At 47.9% G+C, this 12810-nt stretch overlaps 1 pseudogene; it reads right to left on the bottom strand.

Annotated features, from left to right (window-relative positions):
- Positions 1–6785: 6785 nt before the first annotated feature.
- LOC134947349 (5S ribosomal RNA) lies at positions 6786–6904 on the bottom strand (annotated as a pseudogene).
- Positions 6905–12810: the final 5906 nt, after the last annotated feature.

Raw genomic sequence — 12810 nt, 5'->3', positions numbered from 1 at the left:
CCTACCCTTCCCTTATCCTTTTTATTCTCCCCTCTTGAGTTTCCCCTTGTCCCGTCGTCTATTTCCACTAACATTCACTGTTGATTACGATTCTTCCTTGTGCACATACAAAGTAGCTGCATATAATTAGTTAGATATATTTGCTAAGGCAAAAATAGAAAAAGCAACAACAATGTTAGTTATTTTACTTTATTCAAATCTCTTATTGATGTACTATGGAAGTATCATTGCATTCTTATACTTGAATGTTGTGAAAAACATCACTTACAAAATAAAGAATTTATTTAAAAAACAACTACTACACAGCGCCACACCTGGGCTCATGACGTCAATAATTGGACCCTGGTCCAGGCAGAGGTCAGGGCAGGTGGTAACAATGGAGAAGTCAGGGTCTAGGCAGAGGTCAGGGCAGGTGGTAACAATGGAGAATTCAGGGTCTAGGCCAGGGGTGGGGAACCTTCGGCCCTCCAGCTGTTGTTGAACTACACATACCAGCATGCCTTGCTACAGTTTTGCTATTTGGCCATGCTAATACTGTTGCAGGGCATGCTGGGATGTGTAGTTCTAGGCAGAGGTCAGGGCAGGTGGTAGCAATGGAGAATTGTAGATCCAGGCAGAAGTGAGGGCAGGCAGTCACAATAGAGAATTCTTGGTCACGGGAAGGTGACCACAGTGGAGAAGTCAGGTCCAAGCAGAGGTCTAGGAAAAGAGGCTACAATGGAGAAGTCGAGGTCCAGGCAGAGGTCAGGACAGGCAGTAACAATGAAGAAGCTGGAGTCCAGGGAAAGGTCAGGGCAATAAAGAAGTCTAGATCCTGCAAAAGATCAGGGAAACTAAATAAGGTACAGAGTTTTTCTGCTGCGGGGTACACTGGGCTCCACAAGGACTGGACAATGGGGTGTAGAGTAGGATCTTGATCCGAGGCACCAACAGGCTCAAAGCTTTGACTGTTCCCAGAATGCACAGCGCCTCCTCTATAACCCCGCCTCACTGCACAGGAGCTCAGTTTTGTAAGTTGGTGCTGCAGTAAGCAGGCAATGAACAGAGGGGCTGCCTGGAGCAGCCCTAAGAAAAGCTTTTTATGAGGTAAAAAGTGAAGACTTCAAGGGCAGCAGCGGTGGTAAATGTCTGACCACACAGGAGAGGCTACATATTGGTGTGAAATACACTGTTAAATCTTGACAAAGACGCCGCAGAGCGTCGAAACGCATTGATACGATACAGTGTAATATTGATGTCCTAAACCAGCACATCCATTGAAAGGGGTATATGACATTTATGATATCCGGATCACTACATGTCAAATTGATTTCCATCTCTGCCCCCCATTTGGTACGGCTGGCTGTTCATTTGTTTTATATTTTTATAATAAAAAGAGGTTGTTTCGGCCCTAATTGGCTTTCTACCTTTCCTCTTTTTTAATTACATACTCACCATATGAGTGGCATTCACACTATATATATGGTGTCACAGAAAAAAAAACCACACGGAAAAGAAACCTTTATGTGCTTTTCATCCGCCATTTCCAAGTAAGCACATGTGTAAGCATCCATTACCGTATCTTCACGGCATCACTTTTGGGTGACCCCATAAGAAGGTGGACGGTTCATCTCTTTTGTGGGACCCTCTTCATCACTTAGTTCTCCCCAACACAGTGGAAAGAACTTTTTTACTTTACAGGACTACACTATGATAAATTTTTCTTTTTCATTTTATGTACACATATGACATCGCTGTGAGGATCGCTTAAAACAAGGGGACATTTGGAGCGCAGAAAGTGAGACTGTATTTTTCTGTTTTACATTCACTGCTGCAGCTCCAGCTCTCCCCAGCGGCGCTGTACACTCCCGAGCCCTGGTTGCCGGGTACCTACAGCGGAGGCTCCGGTTTTCTTCACTTTAGACACACACGGCTGGGGCTCTCCAGGATCGCGTGGCCGCGCTTCGGGAGGTGGTAAGTGGGTCCCACTTGCGGGACCCGGTCTTTATCGCGATCCGGCGCGGTCAGTGGGAGGCGGGCCACGTGCGCTGGCGGTGGACACTGTGGATACAGGCGATCCCACTAGATTACCAGTGCATGGGCGCAGGTCAGGTTTTCTCTCTAAACCAATTCTTATATCGCCCACAGTACCCGGTGGTTTTGCCAGCAGAGGGGATAAGGCTTAGACCTGAAGCCCCTCCCCCAGCCCCAGGGCGCCATTTCTAGCAAGTGTTCCCGCCCTGTCTTTTCCTCACTCCCTGTCAGTGTCTGCGTCGCCATTATCCCTCAGCTCACTGTTCTTGGGACTGCTTGGGCAAATCCTCCTATGTAAAGCCGCCTGGTTGTCAGTGCTGTGACTTTACATGACACTTAAGTATTCTACCTGCCTTTTTTAGTCAGTGCTAGTAAGATAGAGTGCATTTACTCAGGGTTTTCTAGTATAATTACCCTGTGATATACATCCAGTTCTTACTGTGTACTGTTATATCATTTGTTATATAGCTGTGTAAGCTAGTCCAGTGCAGTATTATTGTCAGTAATAACCTCTGCATTGTACAAACTGTGAATATCTGTGTGTGCATTTGATAGCTGAGTGGTGTCCATTTCGTGTCTTTCACTCAACCTGCTATCCCTATATTCTATAACCTGAGGGGGCTTGGTGCGTCAGGTTTTATCTAATATAGGATTTTCACAAAGATATACTGTATTACGTATTTTTCTCTGTGATTTAGTCACCATATATCTCCTTTATCTCTGCTAGTGCTGACTACACTGCGCAGGGGTTTGGGTTTAGAGATATAGTGCTGCTGATAATTGTACTGTTACTTCATACTGCAAGTTATATCATGTCTGCTTCTGAGGGTAACGGTTCTGGGGCTGAACACACTGCCGGTGTTGCTGAAGCCACAGACCCATATGAGGAGAATATAGCAGCTGTGGGCTCTGGTTCTGGGGGCTCCTTGCCCCCCAGTGGGACTGTGGCAACGGAGGCACATACTGACCCACTGTGGGCCGCTTTTTCCACGCTTCTGCATACGCTAGTTCATAAACTAACACCCCCTATGGGACCCCCAATGCCGGTACAACCGTATGTGGTCCCTGCAGCTAACCCGCCGTGGGCGGACGATTTATCTGCTCATTTAAAGAAGTTGAACCAGTCCCTGACTACTAAAAAGTCTGACCATTGCTGGCCTAAGTCCAAGGGGTCCTCTAAGCGAGCGCTTGTCTCCTCACAATCACTGCTGTCACTGACACCTCGTCTGAAGAAGACGGCATGTATATTGACCCCACAGGTTCTGACTCGGATACGGCTGATGGGGAGGGTAGTTCACATGTGGATGTTCCTGATCTTTTGGAGGCTATTAAGTTAATTCTACAGATTACGGATGATCCCGAGCCATCCGTCCCTCCTAAGAAACCAAATAGGTTCAAGCGTCAGAAGGTGGTTAAACAAGTTTTACCTCACTCTGACCATACGTCAGGAACCCTGGGAAAACCCGGGTACGAAGTTTGTGCCTCACAAGAAGATGCTGGCTCGCTATCACCTCGCGCCAGAGCTGTCTAAGAATTGGGAAACGCCTCCTCCAGTGGACTCACATGTGGTCAGGATGGTGGTTTCCTCAGCTCTGCCTGTCACTACCGTCACGTCTCTAAAAGAGCCTACGGATAAGCGTGTGGAGGGTTGTCTGAAAGCGATTTACACCCTCACAGGTGCTGCGCAAAGGCCCACTATTGCAGCTATATGGGCTGCCGAGGCTATTGAAGCGTGGGCCTTGGAGTTAGATACTGAAATCTCCTCTGACCATGCTAGACAATGCTTGTCATATATTGTCACAGCTTCTTGCTATATTAAAGAGGCGGCTTCGGATGCCGGTATCCTAGCAGCCAAGGCCTCTACTACGTCAGTCCTGGCTCGCCGGATATTGTGGCTGAGATCCTGGTCTGTGGATCTGGACTCTAGTAAAACCCTGGAGGTACTCCCTTTTAAGGGAGATATTCTGTTTGGGGAGGACTTAAATAAGATAGTGGCTGACTTGGCTACTGCCACAACTGCCTGTCCACCAAATACCGCTCCTTCTGTGTCGAAGGCTAAAGGTACGTCCTTTCGCCCTTCAGGTAAAGCAAAAAGTCAGGCGTACCACAAGCAGGCCCGCACTTCCAAACCTGGTAAGCCGAAGCCCAAAAGAGCCTTGGCTGCCCGTCAGCCAGCTTCCAAGACCGATGAGCCTGCCGCATGACGGGGTGGGCCTCCCCCTGGGGGATCCTAGGGTGGGGGGCCGGCTTCTAGGGTATACCCAGGAATGGTTGAAGACCACTTCAGATGCCTGGGTACGGGAAGTCATCACTCGAGGTTACGCCATAGCCTTCAAAAACCGACCCCCTCATCGATTTTGCCAGACAGACGTCCCGTCGGACCAGACAAAGGCAAACACTCTGCATTCGGTGGTACAGACTCTCCTGGATACAGGAGTTGTAGTACAGGTGCCTCTTGCTCAGAGGGGCCGGGGGTACTATTCTCCGCTGTTTCTAGTCCCGAAACCGAATGGGTCCTCCCGGCCCATTCTCAACCTCAAGGCATTGAACAAGTTTGTGAAGGTTTCCAAGTTCCGTATGGAAACCCTTCGCTCTATAGTTCTGGCCTTGGAACCTGGGGACTACATGGTCTCCCTGGATATACAGGATGCTTACCTGCATATTCCTATAGCAACGTCACATCAGCAATACCTGAGGTTCGCTATTGGCAAACTTCATTACCAGTTTCGGGCGTTACCTTTTGGTTTAACAACGGCTCCGCGAGTTTTCACCAAAGTAATGGCGGTGATGACGGTGGTACTCCGCCGTCAAGGGGTCAGGATACTGCCGTACCTGGACAACTTGTTAATCCTGGCAAATTCCCCAGAACTTCTCCTGTGTCATCTGGATATGACGGTCCGGTTTCTACAAGCCCACGGGTGGCTCATCAACTGGAAGAAATCCTCCCTGGTCCCTGCTCAGAGCATGGTGCACCTGGGAGCGCTATTGGACACTCACAACCAGGGGTTGTTCTTGTCTCAGGAGAAAGTCCTGAAGCTTCAGGACAGGATTCGTTGCTTTCTTTCTTGTCCGCAAGTGTCGATACATTCGGCGATGCAGGTGCTGGGCCTCATGGTCTCAGCATTTGACATGGTGGAGTATGCTCAATTCCATTCTCGCCCCCTCCAGAGATTGATTCTAGCCAAGTGGGACGGCCTGCCTCTCCGGATCAGGTCTCACATGATCTCATTGACTCCGGAGGTCCGTCTGTCTCTACTTTTGTGGCTCCGGGACCAACAGTTGTGCAGGGGACGTCCCTTCTGGATATCCCACTGGGTCCTGTTGACGACAGATGCCAGTCTAAGAGGTTGGGGTGCGGTGCTGGAGCAACACTCCCTTCAGGGTCGGTGGACCAAGGAGGAATCTCTCCTCTCGATCAACATTCTGGAATTGCGGGCGGTCTTCAATGCGTTGAACCTGGCCCAGCATTTAATTCAGAACCATCCTGTTCAAATACAGTCGGACAACGCCACTACAGTGGCTTACATAAATCATCAAGGCGGCACTCAAAGCCGTTTGGCAATGAAGGAAGTCTCACGGATTCTACGTTGGGCGGAATGCCATCTACCGGCCATATCGGCAATATTCATTCTGGGAGTCCTGAATTGGGAAGCGGACTTTCTCAGTCGTCAGGATGTGCATGCCGGCGAGTGGAGCCTCCATCCAGAAGTGTTTCAACTCCTAGTGGAAAAGTGGGGTCTTCCAGATGTAGATCTGATGGCGTCTCAACACAATCACAAGGTTCCGGTCTTCGGAGCAAGGACAAGGGATCCTCAAGCAGCATTCATGGATGCGCTGGCGGTGCCGTGGAGGTTTCGGCTGCCGTACGTGTTCCCTCCGGTGTCACTCCTGCCCAGGGTAATTCGGAAGTTCAAGCAAGAAAAAGGAAATCTGCTTCTCATAGCTTCGGCGTGGCCCAGACGGCCCTGGTTCTCAGACCTGCAAGGCCTATCGTCAGAGCGTCCACTACTGCTTCCACAACGCCCAGACCTCCTCGTTCAGGGCCCCTGTGTCTACCAGGACCTAGCCCGGCTGTCTTTGACGGCGTGGCTCTTGAAGCTTCCGTCTTGAGGGCTAAGGGTTTTTCTGAAGAGGTCATTAAAACTATGTTGCGGGTCCGGAAACCGGCTTCTGCTCGGATTTACTATAGGGTCTGGCATTCCTACTTTGTTTGGTGCGCATCTAATAATTATGACGCTTCCAAGTTTAGGCAGTAAAAGGTTGGATTAAGGATGCCGCACAGGACTGAGTGGTTTTTATTTTGAAATTTTTGCAAGAGGTTTCCAAGATAACCGACCAACCAGAAAATAGTTCTGGAATTTATCACCATCTACCAGTAAAGAGAATTTTTATATGTAGATATAAACAGTGATTGTCGATGGTGCTCCCATAGGTCCAATACATATGTAGTAAAGGGGAAAGAGACAGAAAAAAGAGACCCTTGTTGGGAGCACTCCCACTCGGAAACAAATATAATTTGAGTAATAGGCAGCGATGTAAAAAATGAAGTAATTTAAAACATAACCTTTAATTGTATTATACTAAAATATAGGTACACCAGAGAATATATTGTTTCACTAATAAGTGGCTATGAAATGTAAGCCACCTGGTAAAGCTAATTTGTGAAAATATTGATGAATATACAAGGCATTATATAGCAGGCTCAGAATGCTTGATTGTATATAAGCATATATATAAGGTAGGTACTTTAACCAAAGAGATGCCGTCAAAAAAACCTACAACACCTGGTATTCCTTAGTGGTCCACCACCTAAGTACTGACCAGGCCCAACACCGTATTGCTTCCAAGATCAGACGAGATTGGGCATGCGCGGTGTGGTATGGTAGTAGATAAACATTGATATGGCAAATTCTACCGCTAATGTATAGCTGGTAGAAGGTTATTGGTAAGCACCTCGTTACCAAGTTGACCAAATGATCTCTAAAGAGACAGTATATGTTTAACCATCATTGCACCAAAATGTATCCCAAATATGTAGGTATACGTAGGTTTAAATCATGTGGTCAATGTTTTCTTTGCCAGCGGGAAATGCCTGTATGTTTCATTGTGCTATACAGCACCTTTAGAAATGGGTTTCTGCAATGGGTGAGGCAGATATAGACCACTGTTATACTGATGACATGCCGTAATGTTTGTATGTGATCCAAAGAGAAATCGTCTCTATTATTAATTGGATCTCCCTATTGAAGGGGAAAAAGACGGTTATTATGAATTTGTGAACTCAAAAATTGCAAATAAAGCTACTACTATGCCATAATAGAAAATGTAGGATAAAGGATGGACATAGAATGGAAAAATTTTTAGCTTAGAGAAAGAAAAAAGAGACAGACTTAGAGAGTAGGCGAGATGTATAACAGTCTCAATTATCCATTTGGAAGTTAATTAGTACAATAATGCCCAACATGGTATAAGTACTGTCTTTGAAACAAAAGAGTAACCAAAATAGCTGTTTTGCATGTATCAACAGTGTGTCTATAATATATCTGTCTAACATGTAACAGACAGATAGATAACGCCAAAATGAACCCAGAAGGTACATAAAAAATGAACCCCCACAGAAAAAACATATGCTAGGTAAATTTTACAATGTATTTAGCTATGATATGCACAATAGCTTTCTACTTCTGTAAGAACCTGCATATAGATAGGTACTGATGCAATGCTTTATAATGATTGGCATAACATTTGCCAACGAGACCGATGCACATTGATTATTGAATTTATATATGTGCAAGTTGATTTGACGGGAGACAAAATAGTGAGTGGGACAAGAGGTATAGTTATATATTTGCCCGCTCGTGGTGCGCCGCTGGCCGCCGAGCTCCAGCGTCTGTGCGGCTTGTCTGATCTCCTCTCCTGCTGACGGGAGACAGAATAACCAGTGGGACAAAGGAAATACCTGTATGTTTGCCCGCTCGTGGTGCGCCGCTGGCCGCCGAGCTCCAGCGTCTATGCGGCTTGTCTGATCTCCTCTCCTGCCGGTCTCCGGTCACATGAGCGCACTCATCGTGACCCTGTTCACCTCCCAACGTACGTTTCACTGATTAGCTTGTTCACGGGTAGTGTCAAGTTTAGTACAGCCAAACTTTTGGCTTTTCGGCAGCAGGTCCTAGATTTTGGCCTGCGTCTGGCCTCCCTCAAGGTTCATATTTCGGCCTTGTCGGTGTGGTTTCAGAGAAAAATTGCGACTTTACCTGATGTTCATACTTTCACTCAGGGTGTGTTGCGTATCCAACCTCCCTATGTCCCGCCTGTGGCTCCTTGGGACTTGTCGGTGGTTTTGGAGGCATTGCAGGAGCCTCCGTTTGAACCCCTGGGTTCAGCTGACCTTAAGTGGCTTTCCCTTAAGGTGGTGTTCTTGCTGGCTATTGCCTCTGCTAGAAGAGTGTCGGATCTGGGTGCCTTGTCTTGTAGTTCCCCATATCTGATTTTTCACCGTGACCGGGCGGTTCTTAGGACTCGTCCCGGATATTACCTAAGGTGGTTTCTTCGTTCCACCTTAATCAGGAGATTGTGGTTCTGGCCTTTGTCTCTCCTGATTTGTCTCCCAAAGAGCGGTCTTTGGATGTGGTACGGGCTCTCCGTATCTACGTGAAGAGAACTGTTTCTATTCGAAAATCTGATTCTCTTTTTGTTTTGTTTGGATTTCACAAACGTGGCTGGCCTGCTCACAAACAGACCCTGGGCAGATGGATTAGAATGGTGATTGCACATGCTTATGTGAAGGCTGGTCTGTCAGCTCCTGCTCACATTACGGCCCATTCTACTCGGTCTGTTGGACCTTCTTGGGCGGCCCAACGTGGTGCGACCCTTGAACAATTGTGCAAGGCGGCTACTTGGTCCTCCGGGAACACGTTCATAAGGTTCTATGCCTTCGATACTGCCGCTTCCCAGGATGCTACCTTTGGACGCCGGGTTCTTGTGCCCGCTACAGTGCGTCCCCTTCCATAAGGAACTGCTTTAGTACATCCCCATTGTCCAATCCTTGTGGAGCCCAGTGTACCCCGCAGCAGAAAACGAGATTTATGGTAAGAACTTACCTTTGTTAAATCTCTTTCAGCGAGGTACACTGGGCTCCACAAGGCGCCCACTCTGACGCACTTGGCTTCTTTGGGTTGGTATGGCATTAGCCGCTGACACTTCTCTTGTCGTGAGAGTGTGGTGTATGTGGCTACTAACCGTTGTCGTCCCTTTTCCTGCTACTGCATTGGGCTGGTTAACTAAAAACTGAGCTCCTGTGCAGGGAGGCGGGGTTATAGAGGAGGTGGCGCTGTGCATTCTGGGAACAGTCAAAGCTTTGAGCCTGTTGGTGCCTCGGATCAAGATCCTACTCTACACCCCATTGTCCAATCCTTGTGGAGCCCAGTGTACCTCGCAGAAAGAGATTTAACAAAGGTAAGTTCTTACCATAAATCTCGTTTTTTCCAATACAATACACTCCATCTATCACTAATGTAAGTTCCAACAGCCAATCAAAGAACTCCACAGGCATCGGGTCTTCACAACAGCAATCAGCTGTGCAGCAGTCACGTGACTGCTCATTCAAACGATGCACCCGCCGCTCAGAAGCAGCCAGTGGGGAAGAGCAACAATGGATGGGTCAATTGATCTGTGACAGTGTTGAATTGCGTGCTGTGATTTGCGCCCACTGAATGCCAATGGCAGTCTTGTACTGAATACCATGACTGATGACCACTGGGTGGCAGTGTTGTACTGGGAGTTCTTTGACTAATCTCAGTCTCCACCTTATAAACCGCTACTAACTAGTCATAATAAAGGAAGATGTAAAGAGAAATAAGAAATCAATTTGAAGTTTAAACAATGCTTTTAGGAATTAATTGTGCAAACTTTATGCAAAGCTGCTACTCCCAGACATCCATACGTGTGTGGGAGTAGCAGAATGGACAGCAGTATAGAATGTATTTCGAGCAGTCAGACATTCTGTTGTGAAAATGTATTCTCACATCTCCGCCATCCCATGCCACGCTTCTCTGACACAGGCAACTGGCAACGTCTGTGCAATACCGCTCGCTATCTTCCACAAACTTATGTAGTCTAGGAATTTTGTGATGCCTCTTCCAGTTACTCTCTTTAAATACATCACACACAGAGAGGGGTTACCGGTTACCTACAGAATATAGTTTTTCAAAGGTGACTGTTTTAAAGTGTACATGTGCCCTGTGTGCTAGGTGATGGCAGCCATTTTGTCATACCTCAGTGACATCACTGGCTCTATAGTGGATGGATAGGCCTCATTATCATGTTCAGCACACAAAATGGCTGCCTCATCTGTGCGTACCTTCAGTTATGCCTACCTTATGGGGAGATCAGGAGGCAAATTAGGAAAAGACGAGGTCTGAATGACTAATTACTAATCATAATATTTTTACTATGAGCATTTATAAAAATAAAAAAAATTCCCCTTTATCATGAGGCCAATTTCTCTGACGTCCTAGTGGATGCTGGGAACTCCGTAAGGACCATGGGGAATAGACGGGCTCCGCAGGAGACTGAGACTGGGCACTCTAAAAGAAAGATTAGGTACTATCTGGTGTGCACTGGCTCCTCCCTCTATGCCCCTCCTCCAGACCTCAGTTAGAATCTGTGCCTGGCCAGAGCTGGATGCACCTAGTGGGCTCTCCTGAGCTTGCTAGAAAAGAAAGTATTTGTTAGGTTTTTTATTTTCAGTGAGATCTGCTGGCAACAGACTCACTGCTACGTGGGACTGAGGGGAGAGAAGCAAACCTACCTGCGTGCAGCTAGCTTGTGCTTCTTAGGCTACTGGACACCATTAGCTCCTGAGGGTTCGAACACAGGGCCTGACCTCGATCGTCCGTTCCCGGAGCCGCGCCGCCGTCCCCCTTGCAGAGCCAGAAGACAGAAGAGAAGGAGATGAAATCGGCGGCAGAAGACTCCGGTCTTCATTAAGGTAGCGCACAGCACTTCAGCTGTGCGCCATTGCTCCCACTGCACACCACACACTCCTGTCACTGTAGGGTGCAGGGCGCTGGGGGGGGGGGGGGGGGGGGGGCGCCCTGGGCAGCAATAAAATACCTTTTGGCATAAAAATACACATAATACAATCTGTGACTGTATATGTGTAAAACCCCCGCCATTTTTCAGTCAGAAACTGCAGGGAGAAAACCGCCGCTGAGGGGGCGGGGCCTTCTTCCTCAGCACACCAGCGCCATTTTTCCTTCACAGTTTCGCTGGAAGCAGCTCCCCAGGCTCTCCCCTGCAGTATTCCTGATACAAGAAGGGTAAAAAAGAGAGGGGGGGCACATAAATTTAGGCGCAAATAATATATATTAAGCAGCTATTGGGAAAAATCACTCATTATAGTGAAAATCCCTGTGTTATATAGCGCTGTGGTGTGTGCTGGCATACTCTCTCTCTGTCTCCCCAAAGGACTTTGTGGGGTCCTGTCCTCAGTCAGAGCATTCCCTGTGTGTGTGCGGTGTGTCGGTATGGCTGTGTCGACATGTTTGATGAGGAGGGTTACGTGGAGACGGAGCAAGGGCAGATAAGTGTGGTGTCGCCCCCGACGGGGCCGACACCGGATTGGATGGATATGTGGAAGGTCTTAACAGACAGTGTCAACTCCTTACATAAAAGGTTCGATGACGCAGCAGCCTTGGGATAGCCGGGATCTCAACCCGCGCCTGCCCAGGCGTCTCAGAGGCCATCAGGGGCTCATAAACGCCCGCTAGCTCAGATGGTAGACACAGATGTCGACACGGAGTCTGACTCCAGTGTAGATGAGGATGAGACAAATGCACAGTATACTAAAGCCATCCGATGCATGATTACTGCAATGAAAAATGTATTGCACATTTCTGATATTAACCCGGTTACTACCAAGAAGGGTATTATGTTTGGGGAGAAAAAGCAGCCAGTGACTTTTCCCACATCCGATGAATTAAATGAATTGTGTGAGGAAGCGTGGAGTTACCCTTTCCCGCCAACGGATAGGTTACGTTGGGAAACATCCCCTAGGGTGGACAAAGCGCTCACACGCTTATCAAAAAAGGTGGCACTGCCGTCTCAGGATACGGCCGCCTTAAAGGAGCCTGCGGATAGAAAGCAGGAAGCTATACTGAAGTCTGTGTATACACACTCAGGTACTATACTGAGACCTGCTATTGCTTCAGCATGGATGTGTAGTGCTGCAGCCGCATGGCCTGATACCCTGTCAGACAACATTGATTCCAACGACAGGGATACTATTTTGCTAACCATAGAACATATAAAAGACGTCGTCTTATATATGCGGGATGCACAGAGGGACATTTGCCTGCTGGCATCTAGAATTAATGCAATGTCCATTTCTGCCAGGAGAGTATTATGGACTCGGCAGTGGACAGGTGATGCTGATTCTAAAAGACACATGGAGGTTTTGCCTTATAAGGGTGAGGAATTGTTTGGGGACGGTCTCTCGGACCTCGTATCCACGGCAACAGCCGGGAAGTCAAATTTTTTACCTCAGGTTCCCTCACAGCCTAAGAAAGCACCGTATTATCATGTACAGTCCTTTCGGCCTCAGAAAGGCAAGCGGATCAGAGGCGCATCCTTTTTGCCCAGAGGCAGGGGTAGAGGAAAGAAGCTGCACCAGGCAGCCAGTTCCCAGGAACAAAAATCCTCCCCCGCTTCCTCTAAGTCCACCGCATGACGCTGGGGCTCCACAGGCGGAGCCAGGTGCGGTGGGGGCGCGTCTCCGAAACTTCAGCAACCAGTGGG

Source organism: Pseudophryne corroboree, chromosome 7, assembly GCF_028390025.1.
Source record: "Pseudophryne corroboree isolate aPseCor3 chromosome 7, aPseCor3.hap2, whole genome shotgun sequence".
Taxonomy (NCBI): domain Eukaryota; kingdom Metazoa; phylum Chordata; class Amphibia; order Anura; family Myobatrachidae; genus Pseudophryne; species Pseudophryne corroboree.
Note: the sequence above shows the minus strand (reverse complement) of the source record. Positions and strands in the feature narration are given on the sequence as shown.